At 34.8% G+C, this 19126-nt stretch overlaps 1 long non-coding RNA gene across 2 annotated transcripts in view; it reads left to right on the forward strand.

Annotated features, from left to right (window-relative positions):
* LOC307181676 overlaps positions 1-19126 on the forward strand; it is a 97496-nt gene that overhangs the window by 57224 nt on the left and 21146 nt on the right. For both annotated transcript variants that reach the window (XR_013827003.1, XR_013827004.1), the window contains exon 9: positions 5985-6144. This is a non-coding gene — a long non-coding RNA (uncharacterized lncRNA). The remainder of the gene's footprint in view (positions 1-5984; positions 6145-19126) is intronic.

The following is a 19126-nucleotide window of genomic DNA, read 5'->3' on the forward strand; positions in this document are numbered from 1 at the left end:
AATATAATTAATGCTAGACTTACTTGGTGATATTTATTATTGGATTTTTTTCCTGGAAAAAAATAAATTTGTTATTGCTAGTTTGAAATTCTATAGTCCTAGTTCCATTATTTTCTTCATGAAAGTTAGTATTGTCAAGTAATTTTTCACAATAGCTACTTTCTCATTGATTCCACCATAGTATTACAATATAGACTATTTTAAAAATTATGGACCTGGTTTGAGAACTATTTATTCCTTAATTCACCATATATTATTGAATGCCTACTATGTACATACATCAATGAATAAATTAGACAAAATCCTTGCCCTGGGGAGACTTATATTCATGGGGTGGAAAATAGACAATAATAGTATATATAATGAATAAAACCATTCTTTGGCTTCTCTCCTTATTTGAGCTATTTGTTTCAGGTCATAATTGAGTCTTCTTGCTTTTCTTAGACCTTTGATGTCTTCTGAGGTCTTCCATAGGGCTGACCCCCTCTTCTTTTTTTTTATAAATTCTTATTCTCTTCCCTCTGAGACTAGATAGCCTGTTTGATTCTTCTTTTCTATATCTTTTTCTTCTTTTCCTTCATGAGTTTCTCCACCTTTTTCTACCCTTTAGCTGAGATTACTTTTTAAAGGCTGAGATCTTGGCTCGCTTCTTTTTCCACAGTCTCAGAGATTTTATTTATTCTCATATTTAAATGATCATGTCTATGAAAAGTTTTCTAATCTCATGTTGCCAAATCTCTACTAGATATTTCTTTCTTAGCTGATCATTCTTCTTCTTCAAAATTACTGTTTCTTTCCTGTTCCCTCTCCCCCCATTTTGTCAATACCATTGTTATTCTTTTCTTCAGCAAGGCTCAATATAATAATAATGCAATGATAAAAATGATGATATAATAAATAATACTTATTGGACTCTTTCTAAATGTCAAGCACTGTTCTAAGAACTTTACCTTTAATAACTCACTTATTCCTCACAAAAACCCTATGAGGTAGGTAAACTTAGATTCAGCATTTTACAGATGTAGAAACAAAGGTACAGAGAGATGAAAATTTTTCTTAAGGGTCTCCCAGAATCTACAGCCTCTATTGCCTTATCCAAAGCCAACTACCACATAGGCACTAAATCAATTTTTCTAAAACTTTCTTTTTATCAGGTACAACTCTTACTTAAACTCTTAAATGTTTGTACATTGTGCATTTACTCATAATAATAATTATAATTTATTGAAGAGTTACTACATGTAAGAACTGATCTAAACATATAGGCTGAAATTTTAAACTTGCATGTACTAACAAGTGCTTTTTTACTTTTTTTTTTTTTTGGTTTTTAAGGAAACATTTTATTTTAGAATAGTTTTAGATTTACAGAAAAGTTTCAAAGAGAGTACAGAGAGTTCCCATATACTACTCTATTGCTAACACCTTACATCATTATGGTCGGTTTGTCACAGCTAATGAACCAACTTTGATACATTACTATGAGCTAAGCTTCATATTTTATTATTGTTATTATTATTATTAACTAAACTCCATCAGATTTCACTAGTTTTTCTCTAAAGCCCTTTTTCAGTTCCAAATGTCCCATACGGAAAAAATAAATATGGAGAATATACTTTGCTCTAATGTCCAATAACCCACACAAATTTACTGTAGGAAACCCAGTTTTTTATCAGATCCCCCCCCATATTTTTGTAATCCCAATGCACATTTGTCATCTTGTCACATCTGCCTTCACTGAACCACCTCATCATGAGCCCTTCTCTAGCTGCCCCATTGTCATCTGAAAGCACAAGCCAAGACTTCCACAATATCCTCCTCGATTCTGGTTTACCTCCCATTGTAGAAGCCAGCTCATCTGCCCTACTTTGAAATAAAAGAATCCTAAAAACTGCTCCTTGTAAATATCTTGTTTCTCCTCGTGTCTGTGACGAGTAAAACAACTGTTAAATTAATGGAATAAAACTTAAATGATTTTCAGGTCTTCAATATACTTCTGAGATCTTCCTCTTTTTACTTACCCATTTTCCAGATCACCAAATCTTGTTTATTCTTCCTTTGGAATTACTCATACTTTTCTTTTCATTCTGTTGTAACCGTAGACCAAAGTTCGTTCTTTCTTTTTAAAGCTTGGTGTGGTTCTGCTGTATGAACAACTCACTGTGAGTCTGTGTATATCTGAGTGGTGTTTTGTGTTCTAATCAGATACAACCTTCACATTTAAAGGTGTGCACGCTCATTATTGAGCAGCATTGTTGTTTAGGCATAGATTGTGAGTAGTAGACATAAATGACTGGAATTGGTATTACCTTTTTTTTTCTTTTAACAGCTTTCAAGATATAGTCCATTGATTTAGTGAGGACCCTAAATCCCACATTTTCAGGATTTAGCATGGTATTTTCTTCATTTATACAATAACTTGTACATATTTGTACATACATAAAATATTTATTATCATGGGGTAAGCTGGACGGTACCAGGAAAGTGATGGAACTTCAACTATGAGCAGCATTGCCAAGTGTTACACTTGTGGATTTGAGGGAAATAGATACAAAAGACTAGAACAAGTTTAAGTTCACAGTTGAGGAGTAACAGCCGCTAAGAAAGTGGTATGACATAGAGAAATCATCTTTCTATTTAGGTATTATATTTCAGGACTGTTTCAGTGTATATGAAGCGAGCTTGGAGTAAAATTCTTTGAACATGGTAGTACCCTTCATTTTTTCTTTGCAGCAATATGTCTTCTGTGTCACCCTGAGTAGATCTATGTTGACCTAGATGGAAAAGAGTTCCTTAGAAATATATATTTATTATAAGTAGACATGCTAGTAAGAGTGTAAAGTCCTGTCAGTCATCTCTCTGCCCTCCTAGCCTTTAATAAACAAGTTTATTTCCAGTTTAACCAAAATGAAAGGAGTCAGCTTTGGTGTGTTTGTGTGGTTTCAGGGGTCAAGTTGTAGATCTGTCCTAGAGTGTATCTGAGTGCCAGGTTCTGTCCCACAGACATCTGTTGTATTCGTAGTATTTTTCAGAGGGGATGACCTAAGGTCTGGTTAGACATCCCTGGTTATTTTAAAACACAGTGGTTTGGTGGGGAAGAGAGGACAAAAACATCTTCTCTGACCAAATCTGTGTCCGTTTCTTTCTTTATTTCCCCTCTCAGGGGGAAGCATTGCTATGGTTTCTGCCAGCCTGTAGGATTTTGATTGAGACACATTTGCCAGTGAGTGCGGTCACTGAGGGTTAAGAAACATTCCCCCTTTCCTTTCCTTCTTTTCACTTCCCTTCCCTTCTCATTTCTCTTTTTTTCCTTTCTCTTTCCCCTGTTCTGCTCCCCACTCATGCCAATTTTGTGCACTCGCTAAACTGGTTTAGGGCTTTCCTTGGGGCCAGATTGTTCTCCTATCTCTCTCTCTTTTTACCTTAGTTTACTGGTCACTGCTTTGTGTTCTTATAACATTGGGCAGAATGATCCTCCCAAGATTTAGGTGGAGAATGGATAGAGCTGGTTGGAAGTTGGAGGGCTCTTCTTACATGTATTCCTGCCCAAATTTTCCAGAGTTCTGTTCATTGAAGAACTGGGTGCTGGTCCAACTATTACAAACGTGTCCTTTGATTCCCATTTTGAAATTATTTCTTGCTTGTAGCACCACAGGTGGCACACTATGGGGACAAGAAATGGGTACTTCTGGGTTCTAACTTCCTAAACATAATCTCATCAAATTCCTGCAAAATTTCACCTCAGTTCTGAACAGTGGGATGGTTCAACTTGCTTCCAAGACTCCCAGAGGGAGAATGGGGGTGGGCCAGTCTGAAGGTTTTGAGAGAGGCACTTCACTGTATTCTGATTCCATGTTATCCCTCAAACTTATGCTTAGTATCTTTGCCTTGTGGGGAAAGCCCAGGTGGAGACTCTGAGAACAGACTTGTCATGGCACTTCCCTCCCTTATTTTGTTACCCTGAGAATGCCATTCCTCCCACCAAGGAGAAGTGTGATTGCTTGCATATGCCATCTGCTTACAAACCCCTGTGAGCTGAAATTCTCCCCCTAAAGGTTTATGTAAGCCCCCTGTGAACTCAAACGACTATGTTTTGCTCAGCTCAAATAAACATTGAAAAAGTATCTAAGCATTTGAACTTATAATACGATATTTATCCCAACACATGAGGCTACTCATCATTGGTATATGTGTAATATATAATTGCAGCGTGTAGAAAACAAACAGCTTTCGATCAAAGAAGTCTCTAGATCCCACGGGGCACTAATCATCTACCAAAAATAGAGATGGTTGGGGAAGATAACTTATAATTGCAATGGCAATCCACTATTAAAGTATAATTTCATGTTGTTTTCATTTCTAGCAAATAAATAATAAAAAACTGATTTGATAAAATTGCTTATTGCATTTACTAGCAGACTCCAACATGAAATCTAGAAATTGAGTTTGTATACATATTTCCTTAAGTGCGCATTTTAAAAATCTAGGAAAAAATGTGCACACACATATATATGAACTTGTACTCTTTTAATTTATAAATAAAATTTAGTTTGTATTCATAAAATTTAAATTATACCCTTTAAAATATAAATGTATACTCAAGTTATGAATAAAAGTATGAATACATATTTCTCTTTAATGGTTTTAAAATATTTATATTTATAAAGACCTAGTTTTGCTATATCTTCTCAAAATAGGGGAATTGCATTTTAACTATATTTGCATATATGAAGCGTGAAGTTGCCGATCAACCAACAAGCAGAGCCTGAAATTACATGACAGCAATGGAACCTGGAATTGTTTGAACCAGAATTTATGTTAATGAAAATCCTATAGGCTTAATTATGGAAGAATAAAAATGATATTATAAGGCAGATAAAGTAAAAGAAGCTAAAGATAATGGGTGACCAATGCCCATCAGCAAATGTTTTGCCCGTGTTTCCTTTGTTGCTATTTCATTGAAATTTATACATGAAATGGGTCAGGTCTGTAGCACGGTAGGGGATTACCTCTCATCTCTAAAATATTACCCATGTAAATCTTATTTAAAGCTACCTACTTAATGGCTGGTTGTAAATATGAACAAAAAATATAAAGTAACCCATTTGTTACCACAGTAGAATGAAAGGCATCATGCAAAATTAAAATAGTAGCTATAATAATAGATAATTAGGAATAAAACCTTATTTTCCAAGTTATAGGTCAGCGGCAAGAGTGCCCTCCAAGGGCTTTCCCAGAGGTAGGACATTTGGTCTAGACCAAATGGCCAGTAATGTCTCCCCGGTCCAGTAAGTCACCGCAAAGAGTACCTTTTGGCGTTAAAATATACTCAGAGTCTTCAAAAATATATAAGGCAGACTTTCCAGTTGCTGAGAAGAACTAGTAGGATAACAGATTTTGCTGAAGCATCCTCCTGTAGCAGGAGGTTAAATACAGTTGACCCATAGGTCAAGGCAGAGATGCACAGGTGACCCTGAGAGTTTCCTATCAGAAAAAAAGCAACATTTTAGGCATAAGCTGCACAGTATATTGGTTTGATTTACTAGTCTATAAAGTGTCGCCTCTTGAAATTATAGTTTGCTTGTCGACTGGCAGAGGAAGTGACTACTAAGCTGTAGGTTTTTTGATGAACTGAGCAGAACTTCCAATGGTGGTACCTTTGGAAGGTGGGGTATTAAAATGAACATTGCTTTATGGGTGACAATAAATCAGTCAGTCTATAGCTAAAGACGGAAAATATGGAGGAAACCCCTCAGAAGTCCAAGTAGGGGTAGAGAAAAATCTAAGGCAGCTAGTAGTGTGGGTTTTACATAACATATAACCTTTTTAAATAAAGTGATCTGCATTGGCTCATGTAGACTGTGGGAAGGCTTGGCGAGGAACGCTTTGGGGTATATTCAAGTCTGTATAAATGACTCCCAATGTGTCATCTGAAAGCTGTTAGGATTGAAAAAGGCACTGGAACCAATTCTTTCTTTTGTCTCCAGGAGGATTTGAACAGCCCACTCTCCTGGACTCAGAGAGAAGTTTTTTCACACCTCTTCTGAAGACACTGGTGCCGGAAGCATGCTTTGGGCCATATGTAAGAAGCAGCTAGTGCAAAGATAGCCTTGCCCATGTATTCCCAACGGCCTTTAAAGGGCAGAGGTAAGTTGATGCAACACCCTCATACCCGCTCACGCTTTGTAGCCTTTCTGCCGTGTATTGTGTCACCTTTTGGGATTTTGCTCTCAGTGGATAAGGAAATCTTATTATTACATAGGGGATGCAGTCTCTGAATCTGAGTTTCTCAACACCTTAAATGGGTATAACATTACTCTAAAGCTCAAATGAAATAATAAAAACATTTCAAACCTTGTCAAGTACTAAAATAAGATATTATGGGCTGGTGTAAAAACTCAGTTTCGAGAAGAAAATATAATGGCACTGCCTTGTGAAATGAGTCCTATCTCTAGGCAGTGAAAGTCTGAATAGTCTAGTTTTATAGGATCAGCAGTGATCCCCATCATGTCAGAATCATCTCATTCCAAGACACTGGACTGGTTTTGTTGTCCTTTGAGGAATTCCACCTTTCACTTAGCGTGCCAGCTATATTCCAGGGCCACCAAATTTTATACAAAGCAAAGTTATTTGGTATGGCTCTCTGAGCCCCACTCAAGTAGCCCAGATTTGAACCGTACTGTTCTAAGAATACGGTTGCTAAAAGGGAGCCAGGGACTATTGGGGAAACAGATCCCTAACCATTAAATACTCTGATGAATATGACTATTAACCTGGCACTGATTCCAGAAAATAGGGAAAACAAGCAAAATCAACCCAGAGACTGGCTTTCAGGTATTTGCGCTCTTAGAAGCTCACCCCACTAAGAAGGTGACCATTCTGCCTTCCTGCAGAAAACTCTGGGTGGTCTTGAAGGCTGACATTAAGTATAGAACTTTACAATAATTAGCCTTGAGGTTAAAAAAAAAAAACTCTGAATGGATGGGTATTTCAGCAAATTTATGCAAACCGTCCCACATCAGATGCTACTTACAGAAAGTGTATATTTCGAGTTTCTTTTTTTTAAATATCTGACTTCTGTGTTTCTTTAACTTTATAATTTCTCTTCCATTAAATATACTCTAATGAGATTCACGGAAAAAACAAACAAAACTAAAAGCAAGCACATTTTAAAGGCTTTTAATACATATGAATTTTCAGAAAGGTTGTATCCCTGTAAATTCAGTTTAAGATTCACTTCCTTGCACTTTTACCAACATTGAATATTATACTTTAAAAAATTGCCAATTTAATAGAAGAAAAATGCTACCTATCTTTATTGGTAATTTGTACTTAATCATTTGTGAATTCAGTCTCTCTGTAATCTGAACTAATTTTAAGACTTACAGTGGAAAATCCATAACTCTCAGGTTTGGTGACAACCCCCTGTCAGTAAACTATTTTTTAATGCAAACTATTGAATTTAAAAATCATTTATCATCAACAATAATGTATAGTGTTTATTGAATGTTAACTATGTGTCATACACTCTGGTAAGGGCTTGCAGACATCACACATAAATCTAACTATTTGTCCTCCTGCCACTTGCCTACTTCTTAACTTCCCTTGACAGTAAAACTTACCAAAGTCCACACTTATTGCCTCCAGTTTGTTACCCTCCTCTCAATTTTTGCCTCAGTCCGCTTAAATACAGAAGCCATCTTCCATTTCACTGAGTCTTAAGGACACAAACAATCTCCTTATCACCTAATTTAAAAATCATTTTCTCTTTCTAATCTTTCTCCACACCTCAGCAGGCATTTACAAAGTTGTACAGTTGTTAACAAAGAACTCAAATGGGTGAGTCACTTTTTCTCTTGGCTTCTGTGACACCACAGTCTTCTGGTTTATCTTCTCCAGGCAGCTTTTCCACTCTATTCTCTGTGGGCTTCTCCTTGTGCTGTCATCCAATCAAGGTGGGATGCCCCAGAGATCAGTCCTGGATTCTCTTCTTGCCTTCTACATTTTCTTTTTAGGGGATCTCTGCATATAGAATCTTAGCCCCGTAAAGGCAAGGATTTTTATCTGAATTTTTTCAGTGTTGTATTCCTAACACTTAGAACAGTACCTGGTTCATCTGAGGTGCTCAGTAAATATTTGTTGGATAGATGAATAAATGAATGACTCTAGGCTCAAAGTGTAAGTATCATCTATACGTTGATGACTTTCAAATGACAACCTCCTGCTGGGCTTCCTCAGCTTGTGAACTCCAGATCTGCTATTCTGATTGCCTCCTGTGTCTCCACAGGGATGGGTAACAGGTGCCTCTAACTTGTCATGTCTAAAGCGCAACTCTCGGTAAAACCGACCCGTTTGTCCTCAGTCTTCCTTATCTCGTGACATAGTTACTTAAGTGAGAAAACCTAGTATTCATTCTTGATTCCTTAGCTCCACTTTTAATCCATCAAAAGGTCCTTTAAAAGTATTTCTAATATGTTCTAACTGTGTCCATCCTGCACCACCTTTGCTGCCACCACCTTTGGTGAAGCCACCCTCATCTCTCACCTGGGCTGCTAACACAGATTCCTCATGCCCCATCCTCACATCTATCTCTCCACACTAATCCATATAGACCCCCGACACAGTGTTTTTAAAATGTCATTTCACTGTCTTCTGCTTAGTACTTTCTAATGATTTTCACTGCCTTGATTACACAATCTAAACTCCTTACTAAGACCTATGAGATCTGAATCATCCTTAGAGTCAAATCAGGATGTGAACTGTATCATAGAGTATGCCAGTGTCTGCAAGATTTGGAAGTTTGCTATGTTTTTAGGTGGAATGTAGTAACCCCCCTCCCCAATAGCCAAAGACTAGCTAATCAGATTTTTAAGTTCCAGATTTTATTTCCTAAAAGGTGGTGCTTTGTGGGGAGGAGGATATGAATAGAGGGCATTTCACAGCTATTAGGACAGGTAAACGGAATATTTATTGTAAATGAATACTGCAATACTGTAAGTAATACTTAAAGCAAATGCTTAAATATTATATTTATACTTAAAGTAAATAAATAGTAAAAGTGCAACATCAGAAATGACCACAGGCTGTTGCTATTTACCCACAATTTGGGGAATAGCATTTCTCATTGTACAGGAATTTTAAAAAAATTTATCATACATAGTATACATTGTATGTACATATATGATTATGAATATTGAATGTATGTATAAACACACAATCTCAACACTTTGGTTCTATTTGTTTACCCATGGAAATGAAAATTCTTTATTTTAACGTACAAGTACACTAGAAGAAAATAATGTAGAATATATGATTTTTACTTCTTCCATTGTTTTTAGACTATTTAAAAATATCTAATATTGTCTTCTAAGCTTTCATAATTTGGTATAAAGGTTTTTTATATATGCAACTATTTTTGAAAAAACATAGGCATATTGTTTTCACAGGTGTATTTGTTCACAATCATACATATCTCTATGGTAGATTCTTAAAGATATCTGAAATCCTGGCATTTTTAGTTGTATTTCTTCCTGTCATTTGCCTTGTTATTGAGTGATAGACCCTTATTCACATTTAAATTGTCAGTCTCTTCAAACAAGTCTAGCTTATTGTCTCCAGCCTTCTTTTATAACTTTAACATATATGTGGGAAAGAACTAAAGATTTAGAAAAATTAGTCATTTCACTAATCAAACCTGTCCACTTCACATTTTATAAAGATAAATTAGCACACTATTTTAGAACTCAGTATCATCTGTTTTTTGACCTCTAATATTAGTATTTAAAAAAACTTCCTTTTGTGTTTGTTATTTTTCATTCAGTAGCACCCAGCTATTAACATGGTTTTAAAAGAAAACCTTCTATTTGTTTTTGTTGTTGTTTTAATTTTGATTTTATTGAAATATAGTTGATTTACAATGTTGTGTTTCACATGTACAGCAAAGTGATTCAGTTATACATACACATATATTTATTCTTTTTTAGATTCTTTTCTCATATAGGTTATTACAAAATATTGAGTAGAGTTCCCTGTGCTATACAGTAGATCCTTGTTGGATATCTATCTTATATGTAGTAGTGTGTGTATGTTCATCCCAAGCTCCCGATTTATCCCTCCCCACCATATTTCCCCTTTGGTAACCGTAAGCTTGTTGTTGATATCTGTAAGTTTGTTTCTGTTTTGTGAGTAAACTCATTTGTACCATTTTTAAAAATTAGATTCCACATATGAGTGATATTATATGATATTTGTCTTTCTCTGACTTACTTTGTTTAGTATGATAGTATCTAGGTCCATTCATATTGCTACAAATGGTATTATTTCATTCTTTTTTATGGCTGAGTAATATTCCAATGTATATATGTACCACATCTTTATCCACTCCTCTGTTGATGGTTGCTTCCATGTGTTGGCGATTGTAAATAGTGCTGCAGTGAACATTGGGGTACATGTGTCTTTTCAGATTATGGTTTTCTGTGGATATATGCCCAGGAGTGGGATTGCTGGATCATATGGTAGTTCTATTTTTCGTTTTTTAAGGAACCTCCATACTGTTATCTGTAGTGGTTGTACCAATTTACATTCCCACCAACAGTGTAGGAGGGTTCCCTTTTCTCACATGCTCTCCAGCCTTTATTGTTTGTAGACTTTTTGATGATGGCCATTCTGACTGGTGTGAGGTGATACCTCATTGTAGTTTTGATTTGCATTTCTCTAATAACTAGTGATGTTGAGCATCTTTTCATGTGACTGTTAGCCATCAGTATATATTCTTTGGAGAAATGTCTTTTTAGGTCTTCTGCCCATTTTTTGATTGGGTTGTTTGTTTTTTTGATATTGAGCTGCATGAGCTATTTGTATATTTTGGAGACTAATCCTTTGTCTGTTGCTTCATTTGCAAATATTTTCTCCTATTCTGTGGGTTGTCTTTTCATTTGTTTATGATTTCCTTTGCTGTGCAGAAGCTTTTAAGTTTAATTAGGTCCCATTTCTTTATTTTTATTACTCTGGGTGGTGGATCAAAAAAGATATTGCTGTGATTATGCCAAAGAGTGTTCTGCCTATGTTTGTGTGATTTATGTCAGAGTGATTTATGCTGTGATTTATGTCAAAGAGTGTTCTGCCTATGTTTTCCTCTAAGAGTTTTATAGTGTCTGGCCTTACATTTAAGTCTTTGATCCATTTTGAGTTTATTTTTGTGTATGGTGTGAGGGAGTTTCTAACTTCATTGATTTACATGTGGCTGTCAACACCCAACCACTTGCTGAAGAGACTGTCTTTTCTCCATCATATATTCCTGCCTCCTTTGTTGAAGGTTAATTAACCATAGATGTGTGGGTTTATTTCTAGGCTTTCTATCCTGTTCCCTTAATCTATGTTTCTGTTTTTGTGCCAGTACCATACTGTTTTGATTACTGTAGCTTTGTAGTATAGTCTGAAGTCAGGGAGTCTGATTCCTCCAGCTGTTTTAACTTCTCAGGATTACTTTGGCTGTTTGGGGTCTTTCTATTTGTTGTTAATTTAAGTGACTTTCAAAATCAATCTCTTAAATTCCCTTGATATCTGTTAATCTTCTAGTCCTTTAAAATCCTCAGTTAAAAAGTGCACATGAAGATAGCCTGTCATTAATTCCATACCAACTCACAAAGTAACAATCACTAAGAGAAACTAAAAGAAATCACAACTTTATTCCTGTTATTTTAAAATATGGGAACATCTACTGCCAATGTGTAATGTACAGTCCAAATTTCAAATGCAGACTTGACTGTTGGGATAATGACTGGAGCTCCGTATTAAATGTAATAAAATCTGACTGAAGGTTCTATGCAAGGCTCATAAGGTGGTACATTGTGAATGCCAAGGCTTAAACTCCCTAGTATGAAGTAAAACATTATAAGACAAATCTGTCATGGATATGAGTTTTTAAATTGTCATGAGGTTATTTCCCTTTCTGACCATTTCATTTTTAGTGAACAAATATAATGAATAATAATGACATATGCTAAATAAAAAAACCTTACTATATTTAATTGTGTGAGAATTAACTTGCATAGTTTAATATGTTTAAGAATTTCTTAATTATAGTATTAAATTGGCTTTCCCCCAAATTAAAAATTTTAGGTTATGAATAAATATATAGGTTATGAATATATAAGTTATGAATATATATATATACCTTTTGACTGTCTTTATCCAATTCCTCCTCTCCCCACCCCCTGCCTCTGGTAACCACACATCTTATCTCCTTTTTCTATTAGTTTGTTTTTTTATTTTTGAAGTATAATTGACCTATAATACTATGTTAGTTCCTGTTATACAACAATATGATTTGATATTTCTACACATTTCAAAATGATCACCATGATAAGTCTACTTACAGTATGTCAGCACACAAAGGTATTACATAGTTATTGACTATATTCCCCACACTTTACATTTCATACCCATTGCTCATTTACTTTACAACTGGAAGTTTGTACCTCTTAATCTCCATCACCTATTTCTTTCCTCCCCTGCCCCACTTCTGGCAACCACCTGTTTGTTCTCTGTATCTATAACTCTATTTCTGTTTTGTTATGTTTGCTTATTTGTTTTGTTTTATAGATTCCACATATGAGTGAAATCGTACAATATTTGTTTTTTTCTGTCTGACTTATTTCACTTAGCATAATACTCTCTAGGTCCATTCACATTATCTCAAATGGCAAGATTTCATCTTTTTTTATAGCTCAGTGATATTTCTTTGTATGTATATACACCACATCTTCTTTATCCATTCAACTATTGGTGGGCACTTGGGTTGCTTCCATATCTTGGCATATCGAATATTTTTAAGAAGCACAAAAGTATAAAGGATTGTAAAGCGTTAATTCATGTTTCCACTACCAAGATTTATATTGATTTCTTCAGTTCTTAGAATGAGTAAGTATGGGAGAAAGTAAACATAGAAATTCTTTTTTCATGATAATGGACAATTATTTTTCCTTTACAAAGACTATATTACAAAATCAAAGACACAAAAATGACTTTTTTATTAATATTTAATAATAAAAGTTTGGGTGATTAATAAAGTACAGAATTTATAAATAAGAATCAAAGGAATATTTTGGAGAAGGAATTTTGATAATAAATATTTGCTTATTTGTTCCCAATAAAATTTTGATTTAGGTTTACTTTAAGCTTGAAAATATAAGGATCCAAATACAGATATGAAGACAGAGAGTTACAAGCTTGAATTTTAAGTTATGAGTGCTCTTGACATAGAGTAAAACTTTATTGGTTACAACTTCTAAAGCACCTTGTTCTTCCTTTATGGGAATTATCAGAACACGTACTAGACAGGTGAATGAATGAGTGCTTGTTACGTATGCAACGACTCATTCTTAGCAGTTTCATTTCGTAAATGTGTGTTTCATTTTGTTTTACAAAAGAGAGACAAATATGTTATTCAGTCCTGGACTCTGAAGGCTTAGTGATCTGTTTTAAGATAGTTGATTACCCCAGAATCTAAGTTTTTGTCCAAGTTATGAGAATGAAGTTTTTCTAAAAGGTGTTCTAGAATAAATCTCATAGGAGAGCCAAAAATGATGCAAAAGTTATTTTTTCTATATTAGTTACAACACAGTATTTTCCAAAATTGTATAATTAGTAAAATAAGAATAATTCTTCTGACAAAATTATTAGACAAGATTTTTTCAATATTGGTAATGTCTTATATAAGAAAAGTGTTTCTGAAAAGTTATAATATCCGTGTTGATGTATCACAGCAGCTCACTGACCTATAAAGTACTAATGAAATTCCGGATACCAAATTCTAGCTTAAAAATTACTTACCCTTTTAACCATGACTTTCTTGATTCCCCAGTCAGAATTTCTAGGTTTTCCTGTTTATTTGCATTGCTAAAGTTTAATTTGTATAAGCACTAATTACTCTGCAATGTATTAGCTAATTTATAGTCTTGACACCCTGTGAGGTATGTCCAATTATTATCACCTTTTACAAATGAAGATATTGAGAAGAGGTGAATAGCCAGGATTTCAGATCCACACAATCTAGCTCTAGAGCTGACACTCTTAATTGCTATACTATATGACTGCTAGTACCTTATTTCCTAGTATAAGGATGAGACCAGCCTCACCATTTATATTAAGTAAAGGAAAATTATATTGCATAATCCACTCCACAAAATCCTTCTGCCAGTAGTCCTAATCCAGCAAAAGCTATCTGTATTTACTTAAGAATTACTGTGTACAAGGCTTAGAGTCAGATTGTGGAAAAATACAAAGGTACACATTTTGGTCTTAAAGAAATCTAGAAACCTAGGTAGGAAAATAGATATGGTCACAAATAGACATATAAGTAAAATATTCTGATAGCATCGAGAAAATCATGAAAATTCCAATCTGAGCTAAGGGAATGAGAAAGGAAAGAGAGCAATCAATATTAAGAGCATCTGGCATAGAAATTAAGATAACATGCATGTTTGACACCAATCAGAGTATTTTCTTAAAATAAGTACAAGAAGTACAAAGAATTTAAGTTAATTAAATTCTCATTTATTTTCCAAAAGAGAAGAGACCATTAAACAGAAGATAGTTTATATCCCTATCCTTTAATACACCCATATAAATGCACATATTATATATATATATATATATATATATATATATTACAAAGAGAAATATAAGTTACCGTTTTCTAGGATAAGCCATGGCCTACACCTTTTTAACTTAATTTATGAGACAGGGACCATCTCCATACCATCGATAGAGTGGTGAGGTATTTCTGGTACAGTTCTGGCATTGGACCCGTTAGCGTGTAACACTCAAATCTGAAACTGTATGGGAGAACATTACCTGAGGTCCAGTGGAAGATGAATATGAAGACGAGGGCATAGCTACTTCTTGCTTTGTGTGCTTGAGGGAAGTGGTTTGCAGAAGTAATAAGTCTAGAATTCATCAGTCCCATTTCCTTTAGCTTTGTTGATATGATGATATTAAATGAGATTTTAAAATTATTGCTAATGATCCTCTTTGAATTAATGTTTGTGGCTTTTAAAGAACTTCAGAATTAGCTCACAGGGAAACAATGATAACCTTAATTTTGAGAAAGACATTTTCTCAATAAGGTATTAAAAAGAATCACCTGCTTGCTCCTAGGATGGGGTTGGAGAAACTTACAAAAACATGTGTATACAAAAATGCTTTTAGAATAGAGAAAGATTTTTCAAAAGGTAGAAAATATACTATTTCAAGAGCAAATACATTAACTGTGATTAAGTCTTATACTTAGCTCAGAGATTCCTGGCAGCCAATAACAAGGAAAGGAGGATGGATTTCATAAATCTTAATATCTTGTAAAAGATATAGATTGCTTCTTCAAAGGAAGACATTTTTTGTTACTAAATTCTAAAAAAAATTTATAATGGACATTGAACAAAATATGTAGAAAGTATTTCCAATGATAGTTTTATATGGTTTTTCCTCTTAGACTCTTGGTAAAAATCAAGGGCATCACATCAAAATCTTAGTAATATATAAATTATTTTAAATAATTTTATTTGTATTTTTAATAAATAATTTATAAATTACTTAATAAATCTATTATGGTGGGGAGCTTAGATAATGTGGTCTAAGCTTACTGCTTTCTGATTTAATTTGCTATGAGGTGGTTCTCAGTCTATTAGACATATGATCCACACATTCCTTTAAACATTCTCTTTTCTTTGTATATGTACTGCTTCTTTGACCTTTTGAATGAAAACTAGATATGGAAATGTGTCCTCTCTACTGAGAATTATGTCATTAACAAAGCACATTTTAAATACAGATTCTGTATTAGGAGTAAGCATATTTATCTCTCAGATGTTTAATGTAGCAGTATAAAGTACAGATGTAGAAACAAAATGTTAAGGTCCAAATGCAAAATCCACTCTCTTTTTAGTTGCTTCCTTAGCATCTTCTATAAAATGGGATTAACAATAGGGAGTACCTTAGGGTTTAAGGAAGGATTTAATACATATATGATACATAATTAGCACTATGTAATTGAGGACTCCTATTGTCTCAGATGAGTGCCTGTGAGTTTCACATGTTGTTACACCTTCAGGAAGTCAGACTGATTTCTATTTGTAGAGAAGAGCTTGCTCCTGCACAGAGGAGTTGAAAGATGCCAACCCTCAGGGCTAGTCTTTTTCTTTAAGAAGCTGCTTGTGAGCTACTCAAATTCCTGAAAAAGTATTAAATGAAAGCTTACAGTTATACATCAAAGTGCATGGCAGAAATCATTTTACCCTGAAACTTTGAGTAAGCCATCTACCTCAGCCATGATGGGGCTACAGTGTTATACCTTTGAAATGTTTGACTTTGAATTATGCCAAAATCAACTAAACTAGCAAAAGTTAGTAGTTAAACTCATTTCTAAGAAATTAAATACTTGATTGGATTGTTTAATACTGGCAGCACAAATTTCAATTTTAGTAGAGTTGATATCAGGAATGTTATGAGTTAGCAATAACAAGGCAAGAACTTGTAAAATGTAAAGATTTGAAGAGACAGGCAAAGGGTAATTCAGCCTATACCATGACATTTCTGTAGTGCTACTTAAAATATTTCATAATATGACTATGGGTTTCATTGTAAACATAGTTTAGGGAAGAAAAGATACCATACTGTTGAACACAAAGTACTCTGCAAGTTTCCTAGCATGTCCACTGGAGAATCCCAGTGACTCAGGTCTTTCTCTTCCTTCTCTCTGACCGAACTGCCCCTAAAGCTCAGGGTCACAATAATTAATTAAGAAGTGCTATCTCTGATGCATTTTTAATTTACCCGATGTAATCTCCTCCCTGAAGTCACCACTGCAACACCTATAGTGACCAGTGCTAATATTAATAATAAAACAAAAGATCATTATTTCTCTGGATCAAATATGCTTCTTTATTAGTCATAGATTATTAATAATTATATTGTTTTATCTCTCTTTAATTTGAGTCAGTCCACTGGACCTAGAGCATATTGCAAAGCTACTCACAAGCCCTAGGACTCAAAGGGCTTCAACAACAATTACTTGAGTTGGTTTAAAAGGAATTAAAGAGGTAAACATTCCAAATCATCTATTGAAATTTTCTTTAAAGGTCATAAGTAGCTTGTTGTTTAAATATCAAGGACTTTGGCTGGACATCAATAGGAATGGCAGAATAGCAACTTCAAAATTTTACTCCTATGTAACTGAATGGGAATATCTGCAAAATAGTTAAAGTAACTTTTTCAGGACTCTGGAAAATACCTCAAACCTGCAATCATTCAAGAAAAATGGTTGAATCTCACTAAGAACAGCAAGGTTTGTGGTATTTTAACATGCCCTGATTCCACCACCTTCTCCCCAGATCTGGAGTAGCTTTGCAAAACAACAGCCCCAAAATCATGAAAGTAAGCAGCTTAGCAGCCACTGGAAGGATCACAATGAGTTGGAGACTTTTTAAAGCCTCATTTTCAGAGAATTGTCATCAGTTGACTTGTTCAGTAGTTCTCTGGAAATCTCCAGTTGCAGAGCATGCTTTTACTTGACGCAACTCAGAGATGACTCAATGAAAACAGCATTTTTACCTGAGGGAAAACTATCAATTGAAATTGTTTAACATCACCCCTGTCTAAGGCAGCAATAACAGTTGGAGCAAACAAGAAGATGACCCCAGAATGCTAGGGAATGAGATGTCCATAGGGGACTTTGAAAGGCTCCTACATATTCCTGAGAATCTAGAAGGCCGTGCATGTTCAGAGGTGTGCACATCCCCAGGATTCTGTGAATACCCAGGAAAGCTCTGAGAAGGCCCTAAGTGCTCACCTGTGGTTGACCTTGATGCCTGTGAAGGCAGGAGATGAAGGCTAAAGCAGAGATGTAAACTGACCACCCGGACATTGAAGGGATGCCTCAATATGTGCATAGAGAACCTCAGCAAAGGCTAAAAACTTAATGTTTTCAAGAATTTAAGAAAATCTCTTTCTAATCATTAGGTAACTACTAAGTTAAGCTGACTAAGCAATAACTTCAGTGATCACACACAACAAAGAATACAGACTTTCCAAAATTACAATTAGTTCAGAAAAGTCACTAAATGAAGAAATATTACCAGCAGCAGCCACAATGAACCCTGGGGTTGGGAACCTGATTTCTAGAGTTGTCACATTATTTTCTTTTAAATGTCTAGTTTTGAACAACAACAACAACAAAAATTTGAGACATGTGAAGAAACAAGAAAATATGGCCTATCACAGGAATAAAAGCAATCCATAAAACTGCCCCTGAAGTAGTTCAGATGGTGGACTTACTATACAAAGCCTTTAAGTCAGTGATTTAAAATATGTCCAAAAGACTGAAGGAAACTATATCTAAAGAACTAAAAAAAAAGTGTTATAATGTGTCTCACCAAATAGAGAATGTCAATAAAAATATAGAAATTATATAAAAAAGACACAATTAGAAATTCTGGAATTGAAAAGTATAATAACTGAAATGAAAAATTCACTAAAGGGCTCAGTAGCAGATTTGAGCTAGCAGAAATGAAAGCCAGTGAACTTGAAGATAGGTCAATTGAGGTTATTCAGTCTGAAGAACAGAAAAAAATGAATGAAAGAAATGAACAGAGCCTCAGAGACCTGTGGGACCAACATACACATAACGGGAGTCCCAGAAGGAGAGGAGAGAAAGAAAGAAACAAAAAGACTACTTGAAAATAAACTTTGCCCCAAACTTCCCAAATATCTGCATATCGAAGAAGCTCAATAAATTCCAAGTAAGATAAACTCAGAGGTCCACACCCAGACGCATTATAATCAAACTATCAAAAGCCAAAAACAAAGAATGAATCTTTTTTTTTAATATCTTTATTGGAGTATAATTGCTTTACAATAGTGTGTTAGTTTCTGCTTTATAACAAAGTGAATCAGTTATACATATACATATATCCCCATATCTCTTCCCTCTTGTGTCTTGCTCCCTCCCACCCTCCCTACCCCACCCCTCTGGTTGGTTACAAAACACAGAGCTGATCTCCCTGTGCTATGTGGCTACTTCCCACCAGCTATCTATTTTACATTTGGTAGTGTATATATGTCCATGCCACTCTCT

The sequence above is a fragment of the Stenella coeruleoalba genome, assembly GCF_951394435.1.
Source record: "Stenella coeruleoalba genome assembly, chromosome: 2".
Lineage (NCBI taxonomy): Eukaryota > Metazoa > Chordata > Mammalia > Artiodactyla > Delphinidae > Stenella > Stenella coeruleoalba.